Below are 12,749 nucleotides of genomic sequence, written 5' to 3'. Positions count from 1 at the left end.
TGATATGAAGGAAATGTGTGTTTGTGAGAGCAATCGATTTTTTGAGTGAGTGTGAGGCTGCTGCTAGGGTTTAATTTGCAGAAAAAGATGCCTTTATACTTCTGTTTAATGAGCTAAGTAAGAATGCTAAACATGATTATCTTAAATGAAGCCAATTGCACCTTTTGCTAATTTTCACCAAGTGCACATGGAGGTGTATGGTCTGCCCGAGTTTGGGCCTCAAACATGCTTCAAATATCATCTCAAACAAATCCCAATTGGCCAAAATGCTTAGAAACCAATATTTGAAAAAGTCAAAATTTAACTTCACTTGAAATTAAATAATGCAAGTCCAAAAAGGTCATTTTGAATGGTGAGGTTTTGATGAATGATGAATACATTTTTGGAAAGAGGGGAACAAATAGGACTTGTAGGAAAAAACCCCATCAAATTTGGCCAAATGGTTTGAGAGATATGGCCTTTTGAAGTTCACAAATTTTTGAAAATGATTTGATCATATCTTGCAAACCATACATGGGAATTGAGAGTTCTTGGACTTTTTGGAAATGGGAGAACAAGATCTTCAACTTTCATGTTGGGAAAAAATTCATTTGAAGCTTGTATCATGATGCAAGATTAAGATCAAGAAGTTTCCATTTTTGGCAAATTTGAATTACAGGTCAACTTTCTATTTTTGGAAATTTCTTGTCTGACTTTATTTTCTTCACTGTGGATGCTTGACATGATATATGAAGCTTGTATAAGCATGAATGAGACCTCTCAGACCAAATCCCATCACCAAATCACTGATTAAATGGACAGTTGACCAAGTTTGACTTTCTAGGGTTTTGCTTGACTGAAGCACCTTCTGATGAATTCCAAACCCTAATTCCTTGATATCTTGATTCCAAATGATGTCCCAAGTCATATGAACTCTTGATTATTGATCATGGTGCCCAAATTCTGCAAGAATGGCCACCATCCACTGCAATGACTGACTTTGACTGATTTTGACCTAATGGGCTGATGATTGCTTCAGCTGCAAGCAACAAGGTTAGATGACAATATTTTTGTACTTTTTTGGTTAGTAAACATATGAAAAGCAAAGATATACAAATGCAAAGCATGCTTGGTGATCAAGAAACACACTCACAAGGCAAACCACCCACTAGGAGGGAAGCTAGGGCATGCAATGATCCTTGAGGCCATGATATGATATGATATGGGCCATGAGGGATCTTAGGGCCCAAAATTGGGGTCTTACACAGCCGTATCAATAGCCATCTTACCAACAGCAATACCAAAATCAACAGCAACGTGCTCCACAACAACGTCAACCTAACCAACAGAGGGCAAGGAGGCCAGAAAGACATTTTGATCCTCTGCCAATACCATACAGCAAGATCCTTCCCTACCTGCTAAAGAATGAATTAATCGTTTTGAAAGAGCTAACGCCTACAACTCCACCCTATCCACCAGGCTATGACGCCAATGCTCACTGCGAGTATCATATGGGTGCCCCAGGGCATACAGTGGAGAATTGTAAGGCTTTCAAACACAAAGTCCAGGACCTGATTGACAGCAAAGCAGTTTCTTTCACACCGGTTAGGCCAAATGTTGTGATAAATCCCATGCCGGCGCATGCGGAGCAGAATAAAGTTCGAAGATAAAGTTTCACACTGCCCTGAACGAGCAGAACAATTCCTAAATGAAGAATCAAGAGATGAAGATCCGTGTCATTGAATGAAGGCAATCATTATGCCATTTTTACCGTTTCGCATTCTTGTAATTTGTTCTTGATTGTTTAAGTACTGTATGCTTTAAACATTGTTATTTGTATTTGGTCTTATTAATGGGATGATTATGCATGTTTTGAACCAATCTTTTCATATTCACTCATTTATTGCATTTGCAAAGCACAAACACGTACTTTTCCACTTCACTTTCTTTATCACACTATTGATTAGTAAAAGTCGGAAGGAGGATGACAAAAACAAAATACTCATAATTGTTGACTGTATGCTTCCGGATAAAATCCTGCTAATAATGTACAAGCATTATTTCAAATCCCCAAATACCGGAGAGATAAGGAGTTAATCCCTAGTCAACCACTTCGAGCCTAGAAGTAGGAGTTTCTTTCTGATCTTAAAAAACCCTTACGCTTAACCAGGGGCAGGGTAGTGTTCAGTTAATCTGACTACGCTTCAAATCACAAGAGGAAATATCCCATGTGAGGATCAACCACATGATATTCTTCGCACACATCCTGAAGTGTCGAAGGAACCATACAAAATCCAAAATATATGTTAGTTATTCTTCAATGACCAATGACTTGGCAGTCACAATTCTCCAAAATAAAAATCAAAGAAAAATCAAACACCCTAAAAGGAGACTTAGGCAAAAACTGGGGCAATCCCGATGGATTAAAGCTTCAAAAGGCGGTCCATGCAAAAATTAGGGATCAAAACAAAAATCAAAGGAGATAACAAAAGTCCTCAACAGAATAAAACAAGAATCGGTGACCACCATACCAAAATCAAAAGGTCACCAATATCCATAAAGAGTAAAACAAGATGGCTGCCATTCAAGAGATTTGCACTGCTGAACTCTTGTAAAAGTAAAGCTTGTGTTGAATTAATTGAACGTAGGATTGGAAATCATCATGAGGAAGGGGTGGGTTAAAATAGACCTTGAGCCTTATATCCTTTTGTTTTGATAACCATGAACCAAACCACGTTACAACCCTCAAAATACCTAATTGAAGTAAGGTTTATTTTGAAAGCATACTACAGCAAGGTTGCGTAAACTGACTCCTAGAGATTTGCTAATTTTCTATTCTCATTATATCACTCACACGCTAGCTAAAATCAACACCGTGTTTGGACTCATGGTCCACTCGTCACACACTACCACGACACTCCAAATGAATGATTGTTTTTTCAAAACTTGCATAATTATTGCATTAAAATCACCATTTCTTGAATGAACAATTCTTAAGCTGCAAGTCAATACTTGACATCAAGGAAATTCCAACAAGGGGCAATTCAAGAGGCATTTGATCGTTGGTGCTGACACGAATCAATGCCATCTCATAATCCTATGGATCAGGGGCATGGCATCTTTTTGACTACGTTGACTTAAGAAGTAGTCAATGTAAGACAAATCTCCAAGCATCGGTTGATCATGGAGGAAAAACACTTCAATACTCAGCCCAATCAGGGGAAAGTTACTCCAGGAGTACAATAAAAACCAACTTCTGAAGATCATTCGATTAAAGAGAACCGTCTCAAGGGCTGGCTAATCAGGGGCAGACCATTGCAAGATTTAGACATTGGAGGAAACAGACTCAGACCATGTCATGGGATAATCACCCCTAAATTTTCCTTTTAATGAGAATTCCGTTAAATACCCTATAGATTGGGGCAATACAAGTTGCAAGGGGCAAATTCCCTCCATATCTTTAAGTCGGTCAAGCAGACTATGTCAGACACTGGAAACTGTCTATGATCACAACCAAAACGTCAAAAGTTCATGCTAGTACAACATCAGATGTGGGCAAGATTCCTTGGGACACGTCAAAGGCATAATCACCATGCGTTGAGCACGTCGCCATGCTCAATTACAGGCTGGCCAAACATCTCAGAAGAAGAAGTCGAGATCGCCTCAGGGGCAAAGACGCGACGTAACAGCAAGAAATCAAACTTGGGGCACCAAGAGTATCCATATCCGTTGTTTATTCATCACATCATCAACTATCGAGTGTCGGGAAGTCAGATCCTTTCACCTACCAATGGTCCAACCCACATTGACAGTTACCAGAAAAACCAAAGCCCACCTTGTTGACATCCTCACAAAAACAAATACAACCAGCATTGGTATCTAGAAAATACATCGCCTTTGAAAAGGGAGGCCAATCCCAAACAAGCCAATCATCCTTTGCATTCAAACATGCACTGCATGCATCACCTCGTACATAACGCATACATGGCATTTATGCATATAACACGAATCAAGATCCAAGGTTTAGTCGTAGGTATCCAGGCCAACCCTCAGTTGAGTCATTGTTATTTTCTCTGATTGAGTTCCTACCTTGTATTGTTGGGTGTTCCCCATTGACTTGCATCCTTTAACCTTTTGTTGTTGAGATGTCATCCTTAGTAGAGTCAATGATTTCTTTGAATAAATTCCAAACTTGTTTGTCCCTCATTGAGCGATCCTCAGTGAGTTGTTTCCTTTAAACCTTTTGTTGATGTAAATTACATCTTCCCGAGAATATTTCTCTGCAACCTTTTGTTGTTAATACCCCAAGAAGTCTTACCCATTAATGTTCCAATACTACCCAATAAGTCGGGTTTAGTGAACTTTGTCAGTAGCCTTATTTTTCCAATGTTTTTCTCACTATCATGCTTTTGATGGAAGTCCCTTAAGGAATATTATTAATCATCGTCCTGTTTAAGATAACCGTTATCCTTTTGGTAATGTTAAATCTTGGGCCTTTATGATCTTACCGTCATCCTTTTGGTGTCGGCGATCCTTGAAGTTTTGGTATAACCTTCATCCTTTTGGTGAATGGTGACCTCTCATTATTAAAGCTTATTATCATCCTTTTGGGGTGATAGCAAGTTTCGACATTTGTGATCTTACCGTCATCCTTTTGGTGTCGGTGATCCTTGAAGTTTTGCCCCAACCTTCATCCTTTTGGTGAATGGCGACCTCTGCAATTATTATAGCTTACCGTCATCCTTTTGGTGTCGGCGATACTTGTGATGATAGGGATCCTTGTCATTTTGGTTCAACCATCATCCTTTTGGTGATGGCGTCCAGTTCGATCTAAACATCATCCTGTTGGTGATATAAATTATGGAGTTCGGTTTAAGCTATCATCCTTTCGGTGATTATGACATTGGGAAAGTTTAAGCTCACTGTCATTCTTTTGGTGTCAGTGATATTTGAAGTTATTATAACTTGGTATCATCCTTTTGGTGGTAACAAGTCTCGAAGTTATGATCTCACTTTCATCCTTTTGGTGATGGTGATTATGGACTCATTATCATCCTTTTGGTATAACAAGTTTTGTTATTGGTTTCACCTTCATCCTTTTGGGGATGGTGATTGTTGACTAATTATCATCCTTTTGGTGATAACAAGTTTTGTTGATTGATCTTACCTTCATCCTTTTGGTGATGGTGATTGTTTATTTATTATCATCCTTTTGGTGGTAACGAGTTTGTTGTTTAATCTTACCTTCATCCTTTTGGTGATGGTGATTGTTGACTTATTATCATCCTTTCGGTGGTAACGAGTTTCGTTGTTTGACCCCACCTTCATCCTTTTGGTGATGGTGATTGTTGACTTATTATCATCCTTTTGGTGATAACAAGTTTTGTTTTGATCTTACCCTCATCCTTCTGGTGATGGTGATCATTTGAGTTGTTGACTTATTATCATCCTTTTGGTGGTAATAAGTTTCGTCGTTTGATCTTACCATCATCCTTTTGGTGGTAATAAGTTTCGTCGTTTGATCTTACCATCATCCTTTTGGTGGTAATAAGTTTCGTCGTTTGATCTTACCATCATCCTTTTGGTGATGACTACCTTTGAAGCTTAGTATTCCATCATCCTTTTGGTGATGATGATCCTGAAAATCGTGGTAAATTACTATCATCCTTTTGATGGTGGCAATTTTTATTCTACTGTCATCCTTTTGGTGCCAGAAAACCTTTCAGTTTTAGTCCCACCATTGTCCTTATATCAATAATGACCCTGGCAAGATCGGAGTATCCTACTCCTAATGCCTTGGTGCTTTTAGAACTCGTTACTTGTTTCTTTCTGCATACTCCCGTTGCATTGCAAAGGAAAAAATTCGGGTCTTTTCCATATTTAATTATCTTCCACCATGAATGTACGAAGACTGTTGTCCTTCTTACCTTCTGGTTCAACATAATTAAATAGGGGCAACTGTCATACCCCAATTTTGTCCAGGCAATTCAAAAATTTTGTTAAACATTTATAACCGGGGGACGTGGTGCATAAACTCAAAGCTTAAGTATCTTTATTGGATCCAAGCTTCACAAACCTCAATCATGTCTAGTATTCTTTGGGTGGCTTCCCAACCTTAAATCCTTTCACCATTCATAGTTTGTTCTCCTTTGCATGGGTTGATTTGAGCATTCACTTGTTCATAGCCATTGACCCTAGTCCCAAACTCTTGGTCTAATGAAAATTTCATTTATGCTCAGTTCATTTAATTACTCTAGGCACATTTCTTTCTTGGTTTGTTCATCTTGTGTCCTATGTCGGCTCGTTCCTAAGGAGGTTCTTAAAGCATAAGGTGTTCTTTAGATCTTATACTATCCACACATGTCCATTGGTTTGATTGTGGTTCTCCCATATTTTATTCATGGATATTTTGTTTAGGTTGTAGTCTTGTTCACATGTCCATATGCAATATATCAAAAAACTAATTCAAGTCATTCCCATACAATGCCATTCATAAACAATCATCAAAATACCAAAATTTCATTTACGTATTGATTATCCAAGGTCCATGTACATAAAGAATTGCAAGTTTGCCTAGTTTTACAAACAGTTGACTTCCGATCAATTCATTGACCCTACTCCACGAACCTACATTGGTTAACATAAATCTAGTCCATCTTGTTCCATGTCTACCTGCTTTCACTCTGATTTCAAAAAAAGGGCAGATATACTTGTTCATACCATACCTACAAAGTCAACTAGGGCGTGTTTACCCACAATGAACATGTTCATGTTTACTCCAAATGTTTCAAACAAGATTCAAGCATATAGGAACACACATAGTTAGAAAATTCATACATAAATGTCCATATGTAACAATTCCATCTCTTAATCATACTTATTACAAATGTGAGTTACGGCCATTTACAAGGTGTAAAAAGGAAAATCCTTGCCTAGGATCCAAATACGTAATTTTATGTCAAGCCGGAAACAGCGGATCATCTGACCATAACAGACTCCTTGTGCTCTTTTCTTCAAAAAGTTACAAGCCACGTCTTAAATAAGCATATTGCAACCTGCACAATTGAGAAAACAACCACACATTCTTAGTAAGTTGAAAAAGGAGAGTCCAAGAACGAAGTTGCTACACTGGCAACAAATTTTCCGCCAACTATATTCCTACAGTGTTCGGCATTTTTAGTGCAAATAGGGATTGAAGGCATAACTGTCAAGTTAGGCCTATGGGATACAACCAGGCAAGAGGATTACAATAGGTTAAGGCCTTTGAGCTACAGGAAAGGACGTTCTCGCCTTGGGTTTTTCTGTTGATTAGTCTTGACAGTTACGAGATTGGTGTTCAACGAAGTGGGTCTTTGAGTTCCAGCTTTTTGCTCCAGGCGTTCCTGTTGTACTGTATGGAACCGAATTAGATCTCTGAGAAGACAAACAATATCTGGCGGATCATCTTGGTATGGTGTCGTTGACTACTGAGCAAGATGAAGAATTTTAGACACAAATTGGGGCTATGTACAATATTGAAAGCAACCTGCAGAAATCAACAAAGCAGATATCAGTTAACAAAATTACCCTGCTATGACAGTCAAGGGGATCTTAGTGCACAAACCCTTTTGAACCAAATGTGGAGCAACAACCAGGACATGAGCCGAGCTTCATTTGAAGCCTTGGCCAAAAATGCTCAATGATACACACACCCTGAAACATAAACCAGAAAAATCAAGCTACCCAATCCATAACCAAAACCTGTCACAAGCCCGCTGCAGGACCTTGAAATACAAGCCAATGGATGAGGAAACCTTTGGTGAGATAACATGTTCGACGTGACTATGGACCTAGCAGGCATAACCATGGAATCCAACTTGCAACATGGAGAATTGGCCAACTTGTATCAGCGTATGAGTTCGTAAAAGGACCCTGTAATGCATCAGTAGCAATGAAACTTGCAGCAACCACATGCCGAACCAAACCAATATTCATGTCATCAAAGAATAACCAAACATCAAGACATGTTCAATAAATATCTTGCAATTTTCATAATAATAATCCAAGCCAAGATCCATATTAGCAATGAAGACAAAAAGATTGAAATTTCAATTAAGGTCAAGGATTTAAAGAGAGCTAAGTTACAACACCAAATAATATCTGAAGTACTTAAAATAAATATTGACAGATACTCACTTATTTCAAAATTAAATAAATCATACCAAATATCGGGGGGACCACCCGAGTCCTGGGAGGATGTTGCCACATTGCGGTAACAAATGAGTTCTCTGTGGTTTCCACGATTCGAATCCAAGATAAATCAGTCCCCACAAAATTTAAGGGAGATGGTATTTTATCGGGTTTTGATTCTGCGATCTTTGCCAGCTCATGATTCGAAAACCAACCGTTTTTGTTCTATATAAGGAGCCTTCCAATCAGTGCAGGGGAGAGGATTTTTCGGCACCGTTACTCTGTCAAAAAAATAAATAATAATCAATAAACTCACCAAAAGTTCATATCACAAATAACTATCCGAAGCTTCTTACCAGAAATCCGGATTAGTTGAAAAACAGACCATTACAGCTTGAGCCAAGAGGAAGGAGAAGAGGTGAAGAGCATAAAAGGGCGAAAGGAAGAAAAGGAGGAGAAAGCGACACACCTCAAGGTTGGATTACACCACCGGCGAGCTTCATATTGCCTCACTCCTTGTTGATTTGCATATCCTTTTGTATAAATGTTGCGCGTACCATTACTCTTTACCGTACCGTTTAGATTTGTTTATTTGTTTTTGGTTTTTGAAATCATTAGGTTTCGTTAGCATATGATTGAATCTATAGTGTAGGGATAGTTGTTTGTTTGCTTCGATTTAGGTTTTAGGTTTAGGACGAATTGTGAATATGTTGAGATCCTGTAGACTTCGTTCATAGATCCAGGATGAGGGTTCAGAAAAGGTTTTCTCATATCCATGGTTGGAAGGAAGAAGAGACGAGAGACGAATTGGACGTTAGGGTTGGCGTGTTATCTGATTTATCTAGTAGTAGCGTTTTACAACTTCAATGTTATTTAATGATAATACATGATCTTATTGGATATTAAGTGGTGGTGAGTCTCAAGGCAGCGCATGCGCCTGCCGCGTGTGGGAGGCCAAATCTGTGCCCCTTCGCCTTCCATTCACCTTCGTTTGCTTTTGGGCAGACCGTTGAGTGGGCTTAAGGCCCATTTCTTTTTTTAATTATATTTTTTTAAAGCTGATTGGTGTTTTGTGTGGGAAATCATGGGCCTCAAAGCCCATTCCTAATCTGTCATGGTTCATTTTTTGGGGCCTTACCCCCTATTTATCTCCTACACCCCCAGTCTGCTGATGCGTTCTTTTCGCAAGTATACGAAGGTGAATGGAAGATTGTCGAATCCACAGAGATTGTCGAATCCACAGAGACCAAGTGTCAATCTATCGTTATCTATTGTTACGGTGTTTATCTAAGGTAATCAAAATAGGGGTTTTTAGAGTGTACAATGAAAAATAAAGTATTAAATAAAATTCAATTAATAAAGACAGGTTCGAATGTAATTCACATAATCAATTAATAATCCAAGTGCTTGCTAATAGAATTACTTATGGGCAGTGTTTCCTACTTTGAAAAGAACCAATTTAACGGGAACTGTCGCTTTCGCGTATTCAGAACCGAGGTGTACTCCCTAATCAAACCCTCTTATTGTCACTTATAAAAAGGCACGCATTGCGTTAGAGTAGTAAACCTATTTTCAAGAAATATAGTATCTTGACTAAGTTGAAAAGTATTTTGACCTAGGTTTCTTAACCAAAAGAGGTTCTCACGAACCAGACTCTAAACTTATAAACGCGTCCGAAAATAGTTTTAAAATCACTTTTCCTTTTAAGTTAAAAACTCCTAATGAACTAAACAAAGCGCTTTCGCTGTATTTGAAATAGTTAAAAACAACTAAGTTTATTAGGATGTTGGATGACTTTCGATCTTATCCAACGGAAATTAAGTGCGGGAAAACTTAAGTTGAAAGTCAAAATAGCCCTTAAGTGTTTCCACGAACAATTGTACGGATTATCAGTTCAATTACGATCCTTACATTCTAACCTTTATAGGTTTAGCTAGACATGGTAAAGTAAAGGTGCATTTTAATTTAAATAAAAGTAGTGCTAGTGCGGAAAGTAAATAAAAGTAGTGCGAGTGTGAGAAATAAACGAAAGTAGTGCGAGTGCGAGAAATAAATGAAAGTAGTGCGAGTGCGAGAAATAAATAAAAGTAGTGCGAGTGCGGAAAGTAAATAAAAGTAGTGCGAGTGCGAGAAATAAACGAAAGTAGTGCGAGTGCGAGAAATAAACGAAAGTAGTGCGAGTGCGAGAAATAAACGAAATAAAGGAAGTGCGGGAAATAAATAAAAGTAGACAAAGGTAAAGCAACAAAACCTGCTCCAATCGGAGGGTTGAATAAAGTGCGAAACGGAAATGAAAATGGCGGCAGGATTAACTTCCTTCCAAAGTGCTCCAAACTCGATTACAGACTCGATTACACAGTTGTGGCAACACTCCGATGTGAAGCGATTACCACTTTTACAATACTAAATATATGCCTAGTTGTAACTAAGTTTGATCTAAGTTTGGATGATAAAACAAATGAAATCGAGTCTCTATTTATAAGCAAGGAAAATAATGGAAATGACAAGGATGCCCTTCAGTTTGACTTTGGGTGGGAAACTTCTTTCTTCTTGTGGCGCCCGCCACAACACCATGGCGCCCAAATGGAGATAGTGGGAGACGTGGCAGTTGATGGGAAGTTGGACTATGACACGTCATGGTTGGACCCATGGCGCCAGCCACAGTGGGAGCCACAAGTGTAAAATGATGATTTTTAGGCTTTTTAGCTCATTTTCACTCCTTTTCTCGATCGGGGCTCTGATTAGACAAAAAACCTGAAAACAAAGAAAAACATAGTAATAACATAACAAAATAGTAATAAAATAACTAAAATGCATGCGAAATCGGAGTCGAAAATAAGGTGAAATTCAGTGTCATCAAATTCTCCCACACTTAAACCCTTGCTTGTCCTCAAGAAAAACACTAAAAAGCTCATAGAAGAAAAATTGGTGTCAACGAGTGATTCAGGCTAGAAAGGCTTCTAAGTTCAAGTCGGGATGCAGTGATAGGTACTAACTGAGTGAACTAAGGGTATCGTGATGACACTTATCCGCAGACACGGACACAAACTCCATTCCTATATTAACCAACCCATATTATCCCACAATACCTAGGCCTACCTCTTCATCTATTTTTGGGTCCTTTTCATTCAGGCGCAATCACATTAAGCCCGGTATCCGTACATGCTTCATAGCAGAGTGACCTGTTAGTGATTCTGATCCTAAACATGGGATTTATGGCACATAAATCTGTGTAAACCCTTTTATTTGACCCAAATGCAGTTGTGGGGGATCAGATAGTTATCCGCCCTACCGAGTTCAGCGCCAGATACCTCTGAACCAACTAACAGCGGGTGAGTTTTTCTTTTTCTTTTTCTTTTTCTTTTGCAGCAAATTTTTACAACTTTTTGGTTTAAATGACTTTGTGAGGGTCACCTATACCAGAGTTGCCTTTTCTTTTCTTTTATTTATTTCACTGGATCATTCACTTATGTTCATCGGTCCCCTACGTAGAGGATGCGTAGGCCGGAGCTGACTGCTAGAATAAACTACTGAGGACTATACTGAAATGATGATTAAGGCCATGGTATATGGGGTTTTGGGAGTGATTCCTATATTCATGAAGTCTATGGTGCTAAAACAATACTGATGTTTCAAAAAGTTCTCCCAAGTCACCACATCCTTACTCAAACCCGTCTTAAAGCCCAAAAGCTTTTAGAATAACACCGTTTTCTTTTGCAAAATTTTTTTGGTAGGGCTAAAGGAATGGGGAGATTAGACTGTACTAAAGATACACTATACTGGTGATTCGTCAGACTCATGCATTATCTAAAACACTCAAACTAAAAGCAAAATAAAACAAAGTGAACAACTAAAAAACAATAAAAATAAACAATCTAACTAAAACAACAAAGAAAAATAGAAAGCGATAAAATCTCCTCCCACACTTAAATCGAACATTGTCCCCAATGTTTTGAAAGAAGATAAGAGGAGAGTAACCTGTCATCCTACTGCTGACCGCTGGTTCCTTCGCCATCCTGAAGTGGACGACGGGATCGACTGTGACGACGGTCTCTCTGATCCATCCTAGCCTGTAAGGCATCTTGAGCAGTCCTCACCTCTCGAAGGTTGCTTAAAATGGAACCCTGAGTGGCCTCTATCAGCGCAGAATATTGACGGTGGTAGTTCTGCTGACGAGCTTGCTCGTTTGTGATCGTAAGCAGGGATTGTACAACAGTCTCATAGGATCTATCTGTCCTCCGCTGCGATTCTTGCATGAAGCTCATATTGTCTGCCAGTTGTTGTTGAATGGTGGAGAGTAGGTCATCACGCCTTTGCTCTCTAGCCATGTGGTCGCGCCACATCTCCTCTGTAATATAGAAGCCAGGAGCAGAACCTGCAAAAGAAGAAGATGGTGCGGTGTATGGTGGTGAAGGGTGATGGGGGGACACGTGAGGTACGGGAGATTGCTCTCTCCGATCAAACTCTTCATCAGTGTCGTGTCCCTCCTCAATCGGCACAATTTCATATCTCTCAAAAATTTTAGGTTGATTGTGCGAGGAGCTAAGGGATCTAAAGTAGCTATATCATTGTTCAGGTTAAGAGCCCGAGCAATAGACGTA

At 39.0% G+C, this 12,749-nt stretch overlaps 1 long non-coding RNA gene across 4 annotated transcripts; it reads right to left on the bottom strand.

The window, feature by feature from the left end:
• Nucleotides 1-6,472: 6,472 nt before the first annotated feature.
• Nucleotides 6,473-9,134, bottom strand: LOC127127298 (uncharacterized). 4 transcript variants are annotated; one of them, XR_007805311.1, is made up of 4 exons: nt 8,618-9,132; nt 7,773-8,429; nt 7,583-7,671; nt 6,473-7,504 (listed from the first exon to the last, which is right to left on the bottom strand). It is a non-coding gene; the product is annotated as an uncharacterized LOC127127298 (long non-coding RNA). The 4 variants fall into 4 exon arrangements; XR_007805309.1 differs by having other exon boundaries at nt 7,583-7,890; nt 8,181-8,429; nt 8,618-9,128; XR_007805310.1 differs by having other exon boundaries at nt 7,583-8,429; nt 8,505-9,134.
• Nucleotides 9,135-12,749: the final 3,615 nt, after the last annotated feature.

This window comes from Lathyrus oleraceus, chromosome 3, assembly GCF_024323335.1.
Source record: "Lathyrus oleraceus cultivar Zhongwan6 chromosome 3, CAAS_Psat_ZW6_1.0, whole genome shotgun sequence".
Taxonomy (NCBI): Eukaryota; Viridiplantae; Streptophyta; class Magnoliopsida; order Fabales; family Fabaceae; genus Lathyrus; species Lathyrus oleraceus.
This window is presented reverse-complemented; position numbering and strand designations above follow the sequence as displayed.